Raw genomic sequence first — 17,753 nt, 5'->3', positions numbered from 1 at the left:
CTGGCTAATAGTAATCATACAAGGATGGAAATTGAGAGAAAACAGTGTTAAGTGCTTAAAAACCGTTTTCATCTGTGTTTCAGATTAACCTTGGTCTTTAATTGATATGAGGGTGATTTGAACCTAAGCACTATATTCGACAGATATATTTTTACCCTCATTTGTCTTTTATTCTAGTTTCCAAAATTAAACCCAGTGCCATCTAGTTGATTCCCATTGACAGGGACCCTGTATAGGTTTTCTGAGTTTGTATGGAAGCAGGTGACTTGAACTTTCTCCCACTGAGCGGTTGGTGGGTTTGAACTTTTGACCACTTGGATAATAGTCCAAGTTGTACCTGACCATGCCAATCATTTCTAAATACCCTTTTAATTCTATGCAAATACTATATTAGCAAATAGTTCTGATTTTGTTTCTTATTTTAAAGTGAAGACAATAAAATTGTTTGAGTGAGTTCCTTCTCATACATAGTATACAAGAAAAAGTTTCCATGTTATTTCCAAGATCAGGTTATTAAAAGATGTGTCCTCCATGTTTCCTTCCCTTCTTCTCATCTTGGTTACTTAGAAGGGAGTCAGCGGATGCTAACTTCCTCAAAGAAAGACCGATGGGGACAAAACTGTCAGAGAAATTATCAAGAGTCAATGAGAAATTGAGGTCTGCAATCCAACAACCATGAAAACGGAATACTATCAGGTGTCAGATGAATTAGCTTAAAAGTGAATCTTTGACCCAGTAAATTCTTGAGATAACTGCAACCCTAGTCAACAGAATGATTGAAGTCTTGTAAGACACATAAGTCAGCAGAGTTCATTAAACCATGTCCTGATTCCAGACAGAGAGACAGTACTATTTTGGATTAATTGTGACATGTATTTTTAAAATCATTTTATTAGGGGCTCATATTAAGGGCTCATTTTATTAGGGGCTCACCCATACATACATCAATTGTGTAAAGCACATTTGTAAATTCATTGCCCTCATCATTCTCAGACCATTTACTCTCCATTTAAACCCCTGGCATCAGCTCCTCCTTTTTTCCCCTCCTTCCACACTCCCTCTCTCTCATGAACCCTTGATAATTTATAAATTATTATTTTGTCATATCTTGCACTCTCCAACATCTCCCTTCACCCACTTTTCTGCTGTCCATCCCCAAGGAAGGAGGTTATATATACATCCTTGTAATCGATTCCCCCTTTCCAACCCATTCACCCTCCCTCCACCATCCAGGATCGCCACTCTCACCACTGCTCCTGAAGGGATCATCCGCCCTGGATTCCCTGTGTTTCTAGTTCCTATCTGTACCAGTGTACATCCTCTAGTTGAGCCAGATTTGTAAGGTAGAATTGGGATCATCATAGTGGGGGTGGGGGTGGGGAAGGAAGCATTTAGGAACTAGAGGAAAATTGTATGTTTCATCATTGCTACATCACACCCTGACTGGCTCGTCTCCTCCCTAAGTCCCTTCTGTAAGGGGTCTGACACAGTGGCTGCCCCAATGGACAATTGTAAGGATGGAACAGGACTGGGCAATACGTTTTTCTGTTGAGCATAAGATCGCTATGAATTAATACAGACTTGATCACATCTAATATTAATAGTATCATTGTCAGTGAATGGACTCATTTAACATCTTGTCCTCTCTTTCAGTAGTTACCACTTTGCCATCGAGTTACTTTCAACTTATTATGACTCCATTTGTGTCAGAGTAGAACTGTACGCCACTGTACTTTTTTTTTTCTGAAGTAGATTGCCCATCTTTGTTACCAAATGCCTCTTGGCACACTTGAACCTCCAACATCTTTGTCATCAACAAACCCATTGAGTGCTTGTACTATCCAAGAGCTATTTCACGAGCAACATCTGTTTTGTGACTTATTTATGGTAATAAAAATTAGGTGCCAGGGGCTTGGATGGAAAGCAGATGTTATGAGAGTGACGAGGGCAATGAATGTAAAAATGTGTTTTATACAATTGATGTATGTATGGATTGTGATAAGAGTTGTATGAGACCCTAATGAATAGATTGAAAAAAAGAGAAAACACAGAGCTTGTTTTTTGTACAATTCTATTTTATTTTTAAGAGTTTTCTTTGAGCAGCCTTTGCAATGCAAATGAAATGTGGCCAAATGTTGTTGCACAATGACACAGACCAAGCAGCTGCCATGTTTCTCTGAAAAGAGTATCTGTCTTGGCTACAGAAGAGCAGTTCCTATGAAAAACAAAACAACTTATCTTGACTTTTAAATGCATTTGAAAGTCACATCCATTAGAATTGGCAAGATAATAATAATAATTATTATTATTAATCACATTGCTCACTAGTGTTTTTAAATCATATCACATAAACTTATTAGAAATTAAAATTTTTAAGAATAAAATATAACTCCACAGAGACCAGAAAAACTACATGGTACTCAGTTACTACTACCAACTACTCTGACTGGGATCACAATAGAAAGTCCTGGCCAGGGTGATGGGAACAAAATTCAAAATCATAAAAAAGACCAGATTTATTGCTTGAATACAGACTGGTGGATTCCCTGAGAACATGGTCTTTAGACATCATTCAAACCTGGAACTGAGCTCAACCCTGGGGAATCAACTGTCAGCCAAACAACAGGCCTATAAAGCGAGCAATGAAGGAGGAATGGAACCAAAGGAGAGCGCTGGTACACTGAAGGAACTACAACCAATGTCAGAAAACAAAAGGCATATAAATTGTTGAATTGGAAACTGATTTGCTCGATAAACTTTTACTCAAACCCCAATAAAAACAAGACAGAACAAAACAAAAACATCACTATGGGAAATATAAGAAAACAGAGAAGGAAGAGCTTTTTAAAAAAATTATTTTATTGGAGCTCATATAACAAGCCATTGTAACAGTCTAAGCAGACTAGAATTTTAGCAGCTAATCTAAATCAGCCCTTTCTCTCTCTCTCTCTCTCTCTCTCTCTCTCTCTCTCTCTCTCTCTCTCTCTCTCTCTCTCTCTTTCCTTTTCTAAGGAAGCTGCCCCTCTGTTGGAAGATGATGGTTTTGTATTTTCATAGTCTTACTAGTTACCTAACTGCTCACAATCTCACAATGTGGGCTCACTCTAGGCAATTAAACCATCGGGCACACAAAATATTTTACTAAAACTGACTTCTTTTTTTTTGTCAAGCATATTTACACTAAACACATTGGCATAAGGTGCACCTCTGAACATTTAAATCCAGATATGCTAACAGCTGTCTAGTGAGCAAGAACATCATGAACCAGATTTCAACCGAGTGAAGAAAGTGCTTTTTCCATCATTTTTTACTTTGCGCTGGGAAATTACATTTCACTTTAGATGATAGCCCCACGGACTGTGATTAGAAAGAGATCTCAGAAGGTAGACGTGGTGCCTGCTGTCAGTATGAGGTGAGCACAGGCATTTCAAATCAGAGAGCTGCTACCTCATTCTGAGAGCGTGGAGTGTGGATGAAGCGGACCATTATTTTACTCTTGTGGTTTTCAGGCCTCTTCACTATGAGTGTCAGACAGACTCTTCTCCACTATGCTTCTATATGAGTGTACTCGGCATCCGAGCAGGTCCTTTCTCCAGGATTATAGTGGAATCCCTTGTCTACGTGTTGACTTCTCCACTATGCTTCTATATGAGTGTACTCGGCATCTGAGCAGGTCCTTTCTCCAGGATTATAGTGGAATCCCTTGTCTACGTGTTGACTTCTCCACTATGCTTCTATATGAGTGTATTCGGCATCTGAGCAGGTCCTTTCTCCAGGATTATAGTGGAATCCCTTGTCTACGTGTTGACTTCTCCACTGAGCAAAGATGGAACAAAAGGAATAAAGCTTTTTGTAATGTTTCCCCAAGCCCATATGTTATACCTTGTGGCCATTACTCATATTCTGTCACAGTGACCAGCTACTGGCTCCAAATTATGCATGTTAGATACATGGTCCTTCACATGGCTTTTGTCTTAAGATTTTAAACTTAATGTAACCTCTCCCTACAGCACGCCAGGATTTAAAGATCTTTCTCCATTAAAAATATAATAGTAGTTAAATAAATAAAAATTACTTCCTCATCCAGGACAGAAGAACACTATGTAGCTGATTTGCAATGACAAGACTGGTCAGTATTGTCAATGGATGTTGCAGTATCAAGAAGCCATGTCAACCTCTACTTTGAATTTATAGCTGTTCGACAGTGACAATAATTAAATCGCCTTAATGAGAGGAATCTCATTCAATTGAGATCATGCACAGCTTTTATCAATATCATTTTGTCATTGTGCTCATTGTGCAAGCATTGATATTGGACAGAACACAGGCTGGTTAACCTCATGGGGCAAATCAACCTAGTCATCTGGTGGATTAGTGCATTTCTTTTAGTGGTTGCTATTAAGTACACATTGACATTACACACATGTCCATAAATTTTGTGTCAATTTTGGTAATTATTCTAAATATTTATTTCCTGGATATTCTTTTTAGAATCAAATTTATCCATCTCCAAATGTTATCCCCCATTTCTGATAAATTACTTAAATAATTAACCCAAACCATAATCTATATACATTTTTAAGAGACATTAAGACATTACCCAAGTTTCTTATTTCTGAGCATGAAGCTGAAAATCTAGCAGATGTATCAGCTCTGCCTATTGAAGAACCTTCTCAGCTCTGCCAACTGACTAGATAGGTGTGACAGAACTAGGTACCAGAATAGCCTCTTTATCAGACAGAAAGTATTGTCGAGATGATTATAGAATATATAACTCTATCTCACTCCCATTGAGTCAATGCTGACTCATAGTGACCCCCGTGGGTTTCTATTTTTGTAACTGTTTACAAAAATAGAAAGTCCAGTCTTTCTCTCATGGAGTTCCTGATGGGTTTGAACAGCTAACCATGTGGATTACAGCCCAATGCTTAATCACCACACCACAAAGGCTCCATTAAAGGTAACATCTGATTTTATCTCCCTTTAAACAATTGAAGAGTTATATAAGTTTTGAAAAGTGAAAAGGAAGCACACATAGATTGTCTCCTATGAATTCCCCCTGAACACAGACCATAGACGTGAATAGCCTGGCTCTCATGCAGAGTACATTGCAAAGCGGATCATGGCGGATGTCGTTACATTAAAATTTAATACCTACTCATTTGATCTCCTTCAACCCATTTTAAAGTTGTTCTAGCTTTTAATATTTCTACTATCTTTTCAACTAGGATTTATTTCTATTATATTTTGTTATTGTTGTTAGTCTGTTTTTCTTTTTTTGGTATGTTTTTCCCTATATGAAATCCAGATTGGGCAATCTATATAGACAGTACCCTGATTGATGGTTTCTTGAGGGTACAGCAGGAGAGCTTGGAAGCTAATAATAAGAAGTACAAGAAAGAAGAAAATGTTCTAAAATTGGTTGTGTAATGATTATAAAACCCTTATTGATAGAATTGAACTATTGAATTGTATACTATATGGATTATGTGGCAATAAAACTATTTGTAAGAACTAAATAAAGAAAAAAAGACAGTTCTGAGGAATGTGAAGGTAATCAGCCTGCAGACTATATAGAGAACCAAGGCAAATGTTTTAAGAGGCTGGTGGTAGGAGAACATGGATTACTGTTCTTATAATGTAGATAGAAAATATTTTTCTGTTTTACTTTTATTAGAAATGTGGTATAGCTAGATAGGCATAGATAAATGAAAAGTGATGATCAATAGAAGATAGATTATAGATAGATAGATAGATAGATAGATGATAGATAGATAAGGAGATATTTGGAGGTACGGTTTGTTAAACATAGGATGGCTAACCACAAAGTCATTGGTTCAAATTCACAGGAAAGGGACAAGGCCATTTACTTCCGTAAATATTTGCAGTCTTTGAACCCTATGGAGAAAAGCAGTCCTATAGCATTGCTATGAGTGGGAATCAATTTTTTTTAAGAATATGTGTGTATTTTCAAACTTCTAGGATTATTTGTTCTATGTACAGATTAAATAAGTATGGAAAAAGTATACAACTTTGACATGCACCATTACTTTTGGAATTTTATGCTCAGCTTCTTTTATTCCATTCACTTCATCTACTCTATATTCAAGAGCAAATTTCAGAGTTTTTAACATTATTATTAATAGTTTTATTGGGAGCTCTTACAGATATTATAACAATCCATAATACAATTAGATAAAGCATAATTTTACAAATTCTACCACCATGAGTTTCAAAACATTTTCTCTCTTTTGAACTCTTTGAAATAAGCTCCCTTTTAACCCTCCCTCTCCCATTCTAACCCTCCAAGGAGCCTTATTATTATATTTATGTCATTATTGTTATTTGCTGTATCTTACAGCAACCAATGCATCCATTCACCTGCAATTCTGTTATTTGTTCCCCTTGAGTGGGGTTATACATTTATCATTGCTATCAACTCTCTCTTCCACCCCTCCAACCCCCTCTTCTCATACCTTCTTGGAATCATTATTCCCTTTACTGTTTCTGAATGTTTATCTCTCTTAGTTTTCATGCATTGGCTGCTTTTAATAATACTTTTTTTTTGGCGGGGCCATCTACTTTGGTCTTCCTATGTCCTACTGCTTTATTCATGCAATATCCTTTACACAATGGTCTGTTCATTCATTATCATTGATATTTAATATATCAAATCTGTTCTTGTGATGCTCTAGACATTCAGGTAAAATATACCTGGGTATATATTTTATTTTGCCTCTTGCGGACTTGTTTGTATTTTCTTCAGCTTCAACCTGAATTTACAATAGCAAAATTAATAGTCTATTCCATAGTTGACTCCTGGTTTGTTTTGGCTGACGATATTGAGATTCTCTGTCCTATTTTGTTTTGTTTTACATAATTTTATTAGGGGCTCATACAACTCTTATCACAATCCATATATACATAACTTGTTTTATGCATCAGAGAGTTTAAGAAATGAAAATAATAATAAAAATTTATAAATTATCAAGGGGTGTGAGGGAAGGAGGGTGAGGGAGAGAGGGAGAAAATGAGGGGCTGATACCAAGGGCTCAAATAGAAATAAAATGTTTTGAGAATGATAATGGCATTGTCTTCTTTCTACAGATGTAGCTGATTTGATTTCTATGGATAAAGCCTGCCCTTCTAATATTTTAACATGAATTGTGTTCATTATGTTCTATAGCCATTACCACTATTGACAATAAAACACAAGATCATTCTATTCTATTTTAGAACTACACAAAGATAAAGGCATGCTACAATATCCTCCTAACACAATACAGACCATGAGAAACTGTATCACCAAAACACCCCTTATAGTGGCTAACACTCTAAATAATGTTTTTGTTTTCTTTTATTTTGGTCTTACCAAATACCATACTAGTCATGCGTAATTTCTCACACCTTTTAAAAATAGTTATTAGTATAAACAATAATACAGTTGTCCACTTACCACTAAACACTAAGGCATAGAAAACCCAGACTTTCTAAAACTTTCCCCTAAATAACCTAGTATCAATCCAAATAATAAAGCTAGTTTAACCCAGTTTCTCTGTATGAGTCACCATAGCAATTTTCCAAATTATTCAGTCTTTGTTGTGGCAGCAAGTTAATAAATATAACTTTGATTAACTTCAGAAGTGCTCCTAATGTGTGTTTGCAGTGAGCTATATAAAGAGTCTGGATATACATATAAGTATACAGCTTCTGTGGGACACTCAATGGGGCCATCAAAACTTTCATGGCAAATGAAATCAAAGATAATAAATTTTTTTCACAAAGATTTTCAAGTCCCATTTTATAGTAGAACAAATAACAGAACTTTAATTTTGGTAACCTACAAATAAATAATTTAAAATTCGGTTTTTAAAGTTTTCCTTACTGTGACCACAATGGTCTATCATTTCTCTGCTTGTTGCCCTGTGGTGGCTTGAAATGTTTCCGTGGCAGTGGATGCTATTTCAAATACTAGCAGGATCACTTATCGCTGGCAGGTTTCTTTGGAGCATTCAGATTGAGAATAGACTATAAATAATGAAAAAGGGTCTATTTCTGAAGGATCAACCCCTGATCTGCTATGAAAGTAGCAGCACACTGACTGATACAGGACTGGAAGATGGGCCTCTCAGGTTGGAAGACATTGAAAATATGACTGAGGAAGACCTTGCTCCTCAATGTAATGTAGTGCTTCAACAAGTGGATGGGTGAAAGATTTTAGGATGTTGACCAATGCTGCAAACATCCATTAAAAATTAGAATGTGAATTGTGTAAAGTAAGAATCTAGAAAAATGTTATTCTTCAAGTGCCATTGAGCCAGCACTGGTATGGTGAGTCTACAATAGCATGTGAGTCTACATTGGTCCATGAGTTTACAATAGCACACACACAGTTTAGATGACCATTTGTTTATCTTCAAGGCTATAGGACCTCTCCCCTGGCCACCGCAGACTCTATATCTTCTGATAGCCAGGCACCATCAGCTTTCTTCACCACATTTGCTTATGCACCTGCTTTGTCTTTAGCGATCATGTTGGGATAGGCTGATGTGCTTCTTCCATGTGGGCTTTGTTATTTCTCAGCTAGATGGCTGCTTGAAGAAGCATACCAGCCTGTGAGATCACGAGGCATTGAAGGGATCAGGTATCAGGCATAAAAAAACAAAATTCATAGCAGTGTGAATGAGAGGGAGAGTGGAGTGGGGACCCAGGGCCTATCTGTGAGCAATTGGACATCCCTTTGCAGAAGGGTCCGTGGGGAGGAGACGAGCCAGTCAGAATGCAGTGTAGCAATGATGAAACATACAATTTTCCTCTGGTTCTTGAAAGCTCCTCACTCCACCCCCAACCCCCACTATCATGATCCCAATTCTACCTTAAAAATCCAGCTGGATGAGAAGATGTGCAATGCTACAGATAGAAACTGGAAACACAAGGAATCCAGGACAGACGATTCCTTCAGAACCAGTGGTGAGAATGGTGGTACCTGAGGGTGGAGGGAAAGTAGGGTTGAAAGGGGGAACACATTGCAAGGATCTACATATAACGTCCTCCCTGGGGGACGGACAACAAAAAAGTGGATGAAGGGAGACATCAGACGTTGTAAGATATGACAAAATAATAATAATTTCTAAATTATCGAGGGTTCATGGGGGAGGAGGGCATGGGGAGGGAGGGGAAAATGAGGAGCTGATACCAAGGGTTCAAGTAGAAAGCAAATGTTTTGAGAATGATGATGGCAACATACGTACAAAAGTGCTTGACACAATGGATGTTTGTATGAATTGTGATGAGTTGTATGAGCCCCCAATATAATGATTTAATTATTTTAAAAACAATTGCACACACAGAGAGAACATGTGGTCCTGCATCATCCTCTGAATTGCTGTGTTTGAACCCATTGTTGCAGTCACTGTGTCAAGCCGTCTCACTGAAGGGCTTTCTCCTTTCTGCTGACACTCTGTTTTATAAGACTGCTGCCTTTTTGCAGGAATTGGCTTCATCTACTAACATGTCCAAAGTAATGGAAGGCATTTTCACCATTGTGATTCTAAGGAGTATTGGGGCTACATTTCCCCCAAAATGTATTAATTTGTGCTTCTGACCGTTCATGGCAATTTCCGTGCTCTTCATCAGCACTTTAGTTCCAATGCAAGAGTTCTTCTCCAGCCTTCCTCTTTCTTAACCAGCCTTCACGTGCACATGATATCACTGAAAATACCGGGGCTTGGAGCAAGTCTATCTCACAACTCAAAATCACATCTTTGCTTTTTAACACTTTGCTTTTGTTTGTTTCTTTTTAAACTTTTTATAGTGATTTGGTTGAATGTGTACACAGCAAATTGATTTCCTTTTTTTTTTTAAAAAACTATTTTATTGTCATATACTTTAAGTACGATACAATTAAATGAACTTATGGACTAAATGGACTTGTGATTAAAGTACAATACAGATATTTAAAAAAATTGTGTGTTCATCACTATCATCAATTTTAGATCATTTTTTTCATTCTGGTAAAGTGGTCTTTTTCAGCATTGCCAAATACAATATGCCCCTTAATTTCTCCACTACTACTTGCATGGACACTGATTAAATGAATGTGTTTCAAAATAAAACAGACTGCAGGGGCAGTAAATTATTCACTGTGTATCCTCTAGCCAAAGTCTCTAACTCCATCCAAATTATCTTTTCCTCTATGGGTCTGTTAAGATGAGGGAAGTTATTCCTTGGATTGTCATCCTGCTTTGTATAAAATTAACCCTCTTAGAATCAGGAGAAGGTATCTCATTACCTGTAAGAGCCAGTAGTATACTGTGTCCTTTGGACCTGAAATCCCTGGGAAGTGAAAAAATTCAAGCCTCCAGTTGCAATTCTTCAACATTCTATGGGCAAAATATTGAATGATTCAGGAAGCATCCAAAGAAGTCAGAAAGAATACACAAACACCATATACCAAAAAAAACTATTCCACATCTCACTATTTTTAAGGGGTAGCATATGAGTAAGAACCAATAGTACTGAAGGAAGAAATTCAAGCTTCACTGAAGACACTAGTCAAAATCAAAGCTCTAGGAACTGATGAAATACCAATTGAAATATTTCAAAAAGTTGAAGAAACACTAAAAGAACTTACTTGTCTATTCTAGAAAATTTAGAAGACATCTAGTTGGTCAACTGATGGGGAGAGATACATATTTGTACAGATTCCAAATGAAGGTCCCCCAACAAAAACCTCAAATTATAGAACAATATCACCAATACCATATGCAAGTAAAATAATGCTGAGGATCCTCCAAACAACACTGTAGCAGTACACTGACAGGGAGCTGCCAGAGATTCAGGAGAAGACTTGGAACAAGGAATATTATTGCAGATTGTTACATATATCTTAGCTGAAAGTACAGATAACCAGGGAGATGTCTAGTAGTGTTTTATTGACTACATGAAGGCATTCGACCTTGTGGATAATAACAAAGTATAGATACCCTTAAGAACAGGAATTAAAGAACACCTGATTGTGTTCTTGTGGAATTTGTCTGTTCATGAAGAGGAGAAAGGGCAAACTGAGTAAAATTAGAAAAGATATATTTTAGGGCTGTATTCTCAGACCATACTTACTTCATCTGTATGCTGAGCCAATTATCAGAGAGGCTGGGTTATATGAAGAAAAATAGGGCATTTGGATTGGAGGAATACTTATTAGTATGTAATATTCAAATTGCACACCTTGCTTGCTAAAAGTAAGGAGGACTTGAAGCCCTTGCTGAGGAACGTTGAGGATCAAGGGTCACCATTTTAAGTATGGATTAAAACTCAATGTAAAGAAAACCCAAATCTTCACAACTGGCCTAGTAGGCAACATGAAATTTAAATCTTTGTGAGTCACCATTTCGAAATATCTCTCTAATTTCCAAAGGACCTCAATTAATTTAAAGTGGTCAAGGATTTCATCTTCTTAGATCCAAAATCTCTGCTCATGGAAGGAAGCAGCAGTCAAGAGATCAAATGATACATTGGGCAAATCTGCTGCACAAGATCTATATATGTAAATGAAAATCATGGAGGTTAATTTGAGGACAAAAAAAACCATGATATTTTCAATTTCCTCATACCCATGTGAAATTTGGCTATTGAATAAGGAGGGCTTAAGAAGAATTGATGGGTTTGAATTTTGATGCTGAAAAAAATATTGAAAGTACCAAGGACTGACAAATTTTGAAAAAACATATCTGTCTTGAAAGAAGTATCACCTGTGCACTCCTTAGAGGCAAGGATGACGAATCTTCTTCTTGAATAATTGGACACATCATCAGGAGAGACCATTCCCTGGAGAAGGATATTATGCTTGATAAAGTAGATGAGTGTGTTAGTCTGGGTACTTTAGAGAAACAAATCCACAGAAACTCATGTATAAGAGAGGGTTTTATATAAAGGTTAAGTGTGCATCAAGAAAAATCCCAATCCAGTGCTGCCCAAGCCCACAAGTCCAATATTAACCCATATGTCCAACACCAATCCACAAAGTCCGCTTCCATCTCACAAAACAGACACAATGATGCAGACTGCAGGAGGAAAGCTGAGTCAGTGTACATGTAAACATCTCAGTGCTGGCAGGGGTCTCCACACGGCTGCTCCAGCACCCAGGGCTTCCTTGGGGTAGGTCCATATGGCTCCTCCTCAGGGCTGTCTTGCAGGAAGTGAGCCTTGTCAGCTGAAGGGAACTGGCTAAGGCAGCTGCATCCCAGTCTGACCATCAGAAAACAAGAGACCTGAGAACAAGAAAGGGGAGGCTCACGGAGCCATTTATCTCTCCGCCCTTCAATTAACTCCACATGTGTTTATCAGCCAGGGTGGCACAATAAACTACCTACCTTAATGAGCAATGAAAAACAAAAAGACCCTAAATGAGATGGATTGACACAGTGGCAATGTGTCAGTGGCAAAATTTTGACAATGAAGCAGGACAGCACAATGGATAGGAACTGACTAGATGGCATCTAACAATGACAAGCAAAAACTTTTGACTCTGTTGTTGTTAAGTGTCATCCAATCAACTCTGACCCAAAGATGTCCTATGCACAACAGAGTGAAATACTGCCTTGTCCTGTGCCATCCTCACAATTATTCCTATGCCTGAGCCCACTGATGCAGCCACTGCATCAATCCATCTAATCGAAAGCCGCCTTCTTTCTCCCCTGCCCTTCCACTTTACCAAACATGATGTCCTTCTCCAGAGACTGGTCTCTTCTGGCAAGATGTCTAAAGTATTTGTGTAGATCATAACAGATTATGAACAACCTTAAATATAATGGGAATTCCAGAATATTTAATTGTGAAATTAATTGAAGTCCTTAGAGATTAGAGAAATAATTCAAAATGTTGACTTTCAATGATTTGCCTGACTAATTTTTGAAGTTTCAAAGCTGTTTTATCTTTGTAAAATAGTTTCTAATGCATAACAAACTGAATTGGTCAGATTTAATCATATACCATCTATAGTCACAAAGTTCTTGCTTAATTGACTGGGAATGCTTCCAAAACTCTTATTTCAATAATTCACTGGTTAGTTGAATTATATATTTAAAAATATGCTTATTTTCACTATATACATATAAAGTGCATGCTTGTGTGTTTCAGAATGAATTTTATTTCTTTCCTATGAAAAATAGCCCCATAAGGTTATTAAAGCCCCATTTGCTATTTATGTTATACAGTTAGATATTTTAAAAGTATCTGAAGCCTGATAACTTTTTCTACAACTATAAATGTCATAATAAGGCAGGATAAGAATAAACTCTACTAAATTAAGTCAGATACAATATTAGAAGAGAATCTCCGCCAAAAGAGAAGATTGGCAGTAGCTATGTTGGAAGGAAAATGGAGATGCCAAGAATATCTTAGTACATACTGACATCCTCAGCACAAGTATTTAAAGTATCTCAACTTATTGTTGACAGATGATGAGATGGTGAAAAATAAAGAGATGCCCAAATAAGACTATAAATTTTACTTTACACTTAAAACTATAATAGGTTTTTAATTTATTACCATCCATATAATTAATTCATATACCAAAATAGCTGTATAAATTAAATGGAGCTTTTATAAGCCATAAAGCTTACTTGTAATTTTAATCATTCAGTAGTAGAAGAAGGTGACTGTATTTCAATATTCCTCAGAGATATCTTAAGGCTTTATTTTCAGAATGATATTAGATGGACATGTTGGATTTATTTTCCTCAGAACAACACTCTGAACAAAGTTTTCATGAAGGCAGAGCAAAGTAAATTAAAATAGCTGCCTTGAACCAGGAGAAAGGCATCAGCTCTGTGGGGTGACTCGTAAGGAGCCTGTAGGTCTGGCCCCACACGGAGGAGAATGTTTCAGAACGACGATAGGTAAGAACAGAAATATCTCAAGTGAGAGAACTGATGAAGACAGTCTCAGGAATGTCATAATGGACTCTGTACTAACTGAAGTATTTTAATTGTTTCAAATCCAAATCACACAATGCAGCCAGGAGTCTATCTTCATTTAAGGGATGAACCAAGAACTCAAAAGGTCAGGTAAGTTGCCCAAGGTGTCCAAACACGATAATGTTCACTTTTTTCTTTCAAGGTTTCAAATCCTTCATCTAATTCTGTCCCCTTTCTTTCACATTTCATTTTATGGAAAAAAAAACGTAGTGTCTAAAAGCACGGCTTTTTACAAAATAAAAAACCCTTGGAAATCTATGTCCTTTGTGGTACACTAAAGATAGCACCCTCAATTTCATGCCCTGTTCTTACTTGTCTCCTTTAACAAAGGTCAAGGAATAAACATCAATTGCATGTGTCTAAAATCTTAAGAAAGCTTGTGAAGAATAAATTAAAATTTTACTAATACATACAATTGATAAGGTTGACTGGCACAATAGCTACCACAATTGGCTTAATACCAACAATCATGAAGGGAGCACAGAACCTGGTAACACGTCCCTCCATCACACAAGAGGTCACCTTAGTCCGAACTCCTAGAAAGAAACTAACAGTAACTATTACCTCAAACATGTCTGACAATCCTTGATAAAAATCAGAAAATGTTCTAATCACCGGATTGGAATATTCCATATTTCTCATTATATCTATTTTAAGTAACAAGTGCTACATCTTTCACACTGTGTGCAAGCACATAAATACTTTTGAGTTAAGCAAATAGTTACTATGATTTTATTGTACCATCAAGTCTGTTCTAATTCAGAGACTCCAACTACAACAAAAGGAGACACCACCTAGTTTTATACCGTCCTCACAATTGTTATTGTATTTGAAACAATTGACACAACCACTATGCCCATCCATCTCGGGGACCTTCCTCTTTTGTCACTGCCCATCTACTTTACCAAGCAAGATGTCCTTCTCCAGGGACTGGTCTCCCCGGACAACATGTCCAAAATACAGGGGATGAAGTTTTACTGTCCTTGGCGCTGAGAGGTTCTCTGGCTCTCACTGTTCCAAGGCAGATTTGTTTATCCTTTTGGCAGTCCATGAGTTGATTCTTCTTCAGACTTCCTTATCTAATATCCAATGCTCACATACACATTAGGTAATTGAAATACCATGGCTTGAGTCAGCCACTCCTTATTCCTCAAAGTAATCTCCTTGCTTTTCAAAGACGTCTGGTGTAGCAGATTTACCCAATTTAACACATTCTTGGATTCCTTGACTACTGCTTCCTTGAGTATTGATTGTGGATTCAAGCAAGATGAAATCTTTGACAATGTAATGTTAGTCATTAACATAATTCTCAAGATACACTTTATTTTACATATTTTTGCTAACTTATGGAAAATTAAACAATTATACATCCCATTATTAAAAAGATAACATGCATTTCCATCTATTTAACATATAATTATTTAGTTCTATTTTTTAAATTTCTTTTCTCCCATTTTTAAAGCAGCATTCCATTCAGCCTATTAAACAAAGTTATTTGATATTAATTACAAAATATTTTAATCTATATTTCTCTACATATTAAAAGTCATTTTATTTTTAAGAACATCTATTGATGTTTAGAACTCAGTTATACCCTAGAGCACTTGGACTCTTGACACACAGTCAACTTGAAGTGAATTGAGAACAAACAAGTGCATTTGAATTTACTGGGTTTTGGTAAATGGGAGGCAACTGTGTATTTATTTTAAATATCTCTTATATAATTGATCTTTGATATGTAATAGATTATAAACCCCTCAATGTGCAACCTATAAATCTAGGAAAACTGGAAATCAACAAAAATGAAATGTAAGGCATAAAGATCAATACCATATGCATTAGGGAGCTGAAGTGGATTGACATTGGCTATTTCAAATCAGGAAATCATATGATTTACTCTGCTGGGATTAACACAATCAAGAAGAATAGCATACAATACGTTGTCAAAAAGGACATTGCAAAATCAATCATGAAATACAAGTTGTCTGTGATAGGATTATATTTGTTCACCTTCAAGAAAGTCCAATCAATACAACTCTTATTCAAATTAAAGCACAAACCCAAAATCTAGTGATTTAGAAATTGAAGAATGGTCCCAAACACTTCTTTAGAAAAGTAATCAAGCTTTCCATCCAGATGCATTGATAATTATTGCCTAATAGTTGGAGACAAAGGAAGAAACAGTAATCGGAAAATGTATACGTGGTGATAGAAATAAAACTGATATTTTATGTTAGAATTTGGAAAACCAATGACTTGGTAGTAGCAAATATCTTTTTTTCAACACAAAAATAGACTATATACATGGACTTCCCCAGGTAGACTACACAGAAATCAAATTGACTAAATCTGTAGGAAGACTCAGTGAGAAGCTCAATATCAGCAGCTAAAAGCAGATCAGGGCCTGATGGTAAAAGCACACCATCAATTGCTCATACATATGTTCAGGATAAAATTGAAGAATATTAAAACAAGTCCACGGAGATAAAATGTAAGCTTCAGTCTACCCTACCTGAATTTTGAGAACATCTCAAAAACAGGTTTGAGGTATTGAACACTAATGACAGAAGACCTGATGAGCTATGGAAGAACATCAAGACCATCACTAATGAAAAAAACAAAAAACAAATGGCCATTAAAAAGATAGAAAAGAAAGAAAATATCAAAGTGGATGGCAGAATAAACTCTGAACATTTCTCTTATTCATACAGTAGCTAAAACAAGTGGAAGAAAGGATGCAGTCAAATACTGAGTAGAAAATTTCAATGGGGAGCTCCAAGAAGACAATGATAAATATATAATTAAATGGGCAAAGTCCTACAATTATAAAACCGAAAGTGAAGAACATGCTTAAGATATCTGAGATAAAAAGAATTGGAGATAAAACTCAAGTCTCAAATTACAATGTTGAAAGAACTTCATTAGGAAAATATTGAATGATGCATGAAGCAACAAGAAAAGATGGAAAAAATAAACAGTCACAATACTAAAAGGATCAGCCAATATTCCAACATTTCAGGAGGCAGCATATGAGCAATAACCAATGGTACTGAAGTGATAAGTTCTAGCTGTATTGAATGTATTAGCCAATAGCCAGGCTCCAGGAGTTGATGGAATATCAATTGAAATGTTTTGGCAAGCTGATGACGCAATTGAAGCACTCACTCATCTTTGCCAGGAAATTTGAAAGACAGCTTGTTGGTCAATTGACTGGAAGATATCCATATTTTTAGCCAATCCAAAGATACGTGACCCAACAGAATCCTCAAACTGGAGAATAATATCATCGATAAATCAGATGAGTAAAATTTTGCTAAAGATCATCCAGTATTGGTTGCAGCAGTGAACTGATTGGGAACTGCTGGAACTTCAAGACAGATTTAAAAGGGAATGTGAAACAAGGGATATCATTGCTGATGTTAGATGGATTTGGGCTCAAAGCAGAGAACATCAGAAAAATGTTTACTTGTGTTTTATTGACTATGCCAAGGCATTTGACTGTGTGGACCATAATAAACTAGGGATAGTCTGGACAAAAATGGCAATTACAGAACACTTCATTATGTTCATTCAAAAATTGTACATTGATTAAGAGGCAGTTGTGTGAACAGAACAAAGGAATACTGCGTGGTTAAAAATCAGAAAAGGTGTGCATCAGGCTTATAGCCTCTCACCATATTTAAACTATATGCTGAAGCAAGTTGCCAGAGAAGTTGGCTTATATGAAGTAGAGTATGGCAGCAGGGCTGGAGCAAGGTTAATTAGCAACCTAAGATG

This window comes from Tenrec ecaudatus, chromosome 2 (genome assembly GCF_050624435.1).
Source record: "Tenrec ecaudatus isolate mTenEca1 chromosome 2, mTenEca1.hap1, whole genome shotgun sequence".
Classification (NCBI taxonomy): Eukaryota; Metazoa; Chordata; class Mammalia; order Afrosoricida; family Tenrecidae; genus Tenrec; species Tenrec ecaudatus.
The sequence above is the reverse complement of the archived record's forward strand: the minus strand, read 5'-3'. Positions refer to the sequence as shown.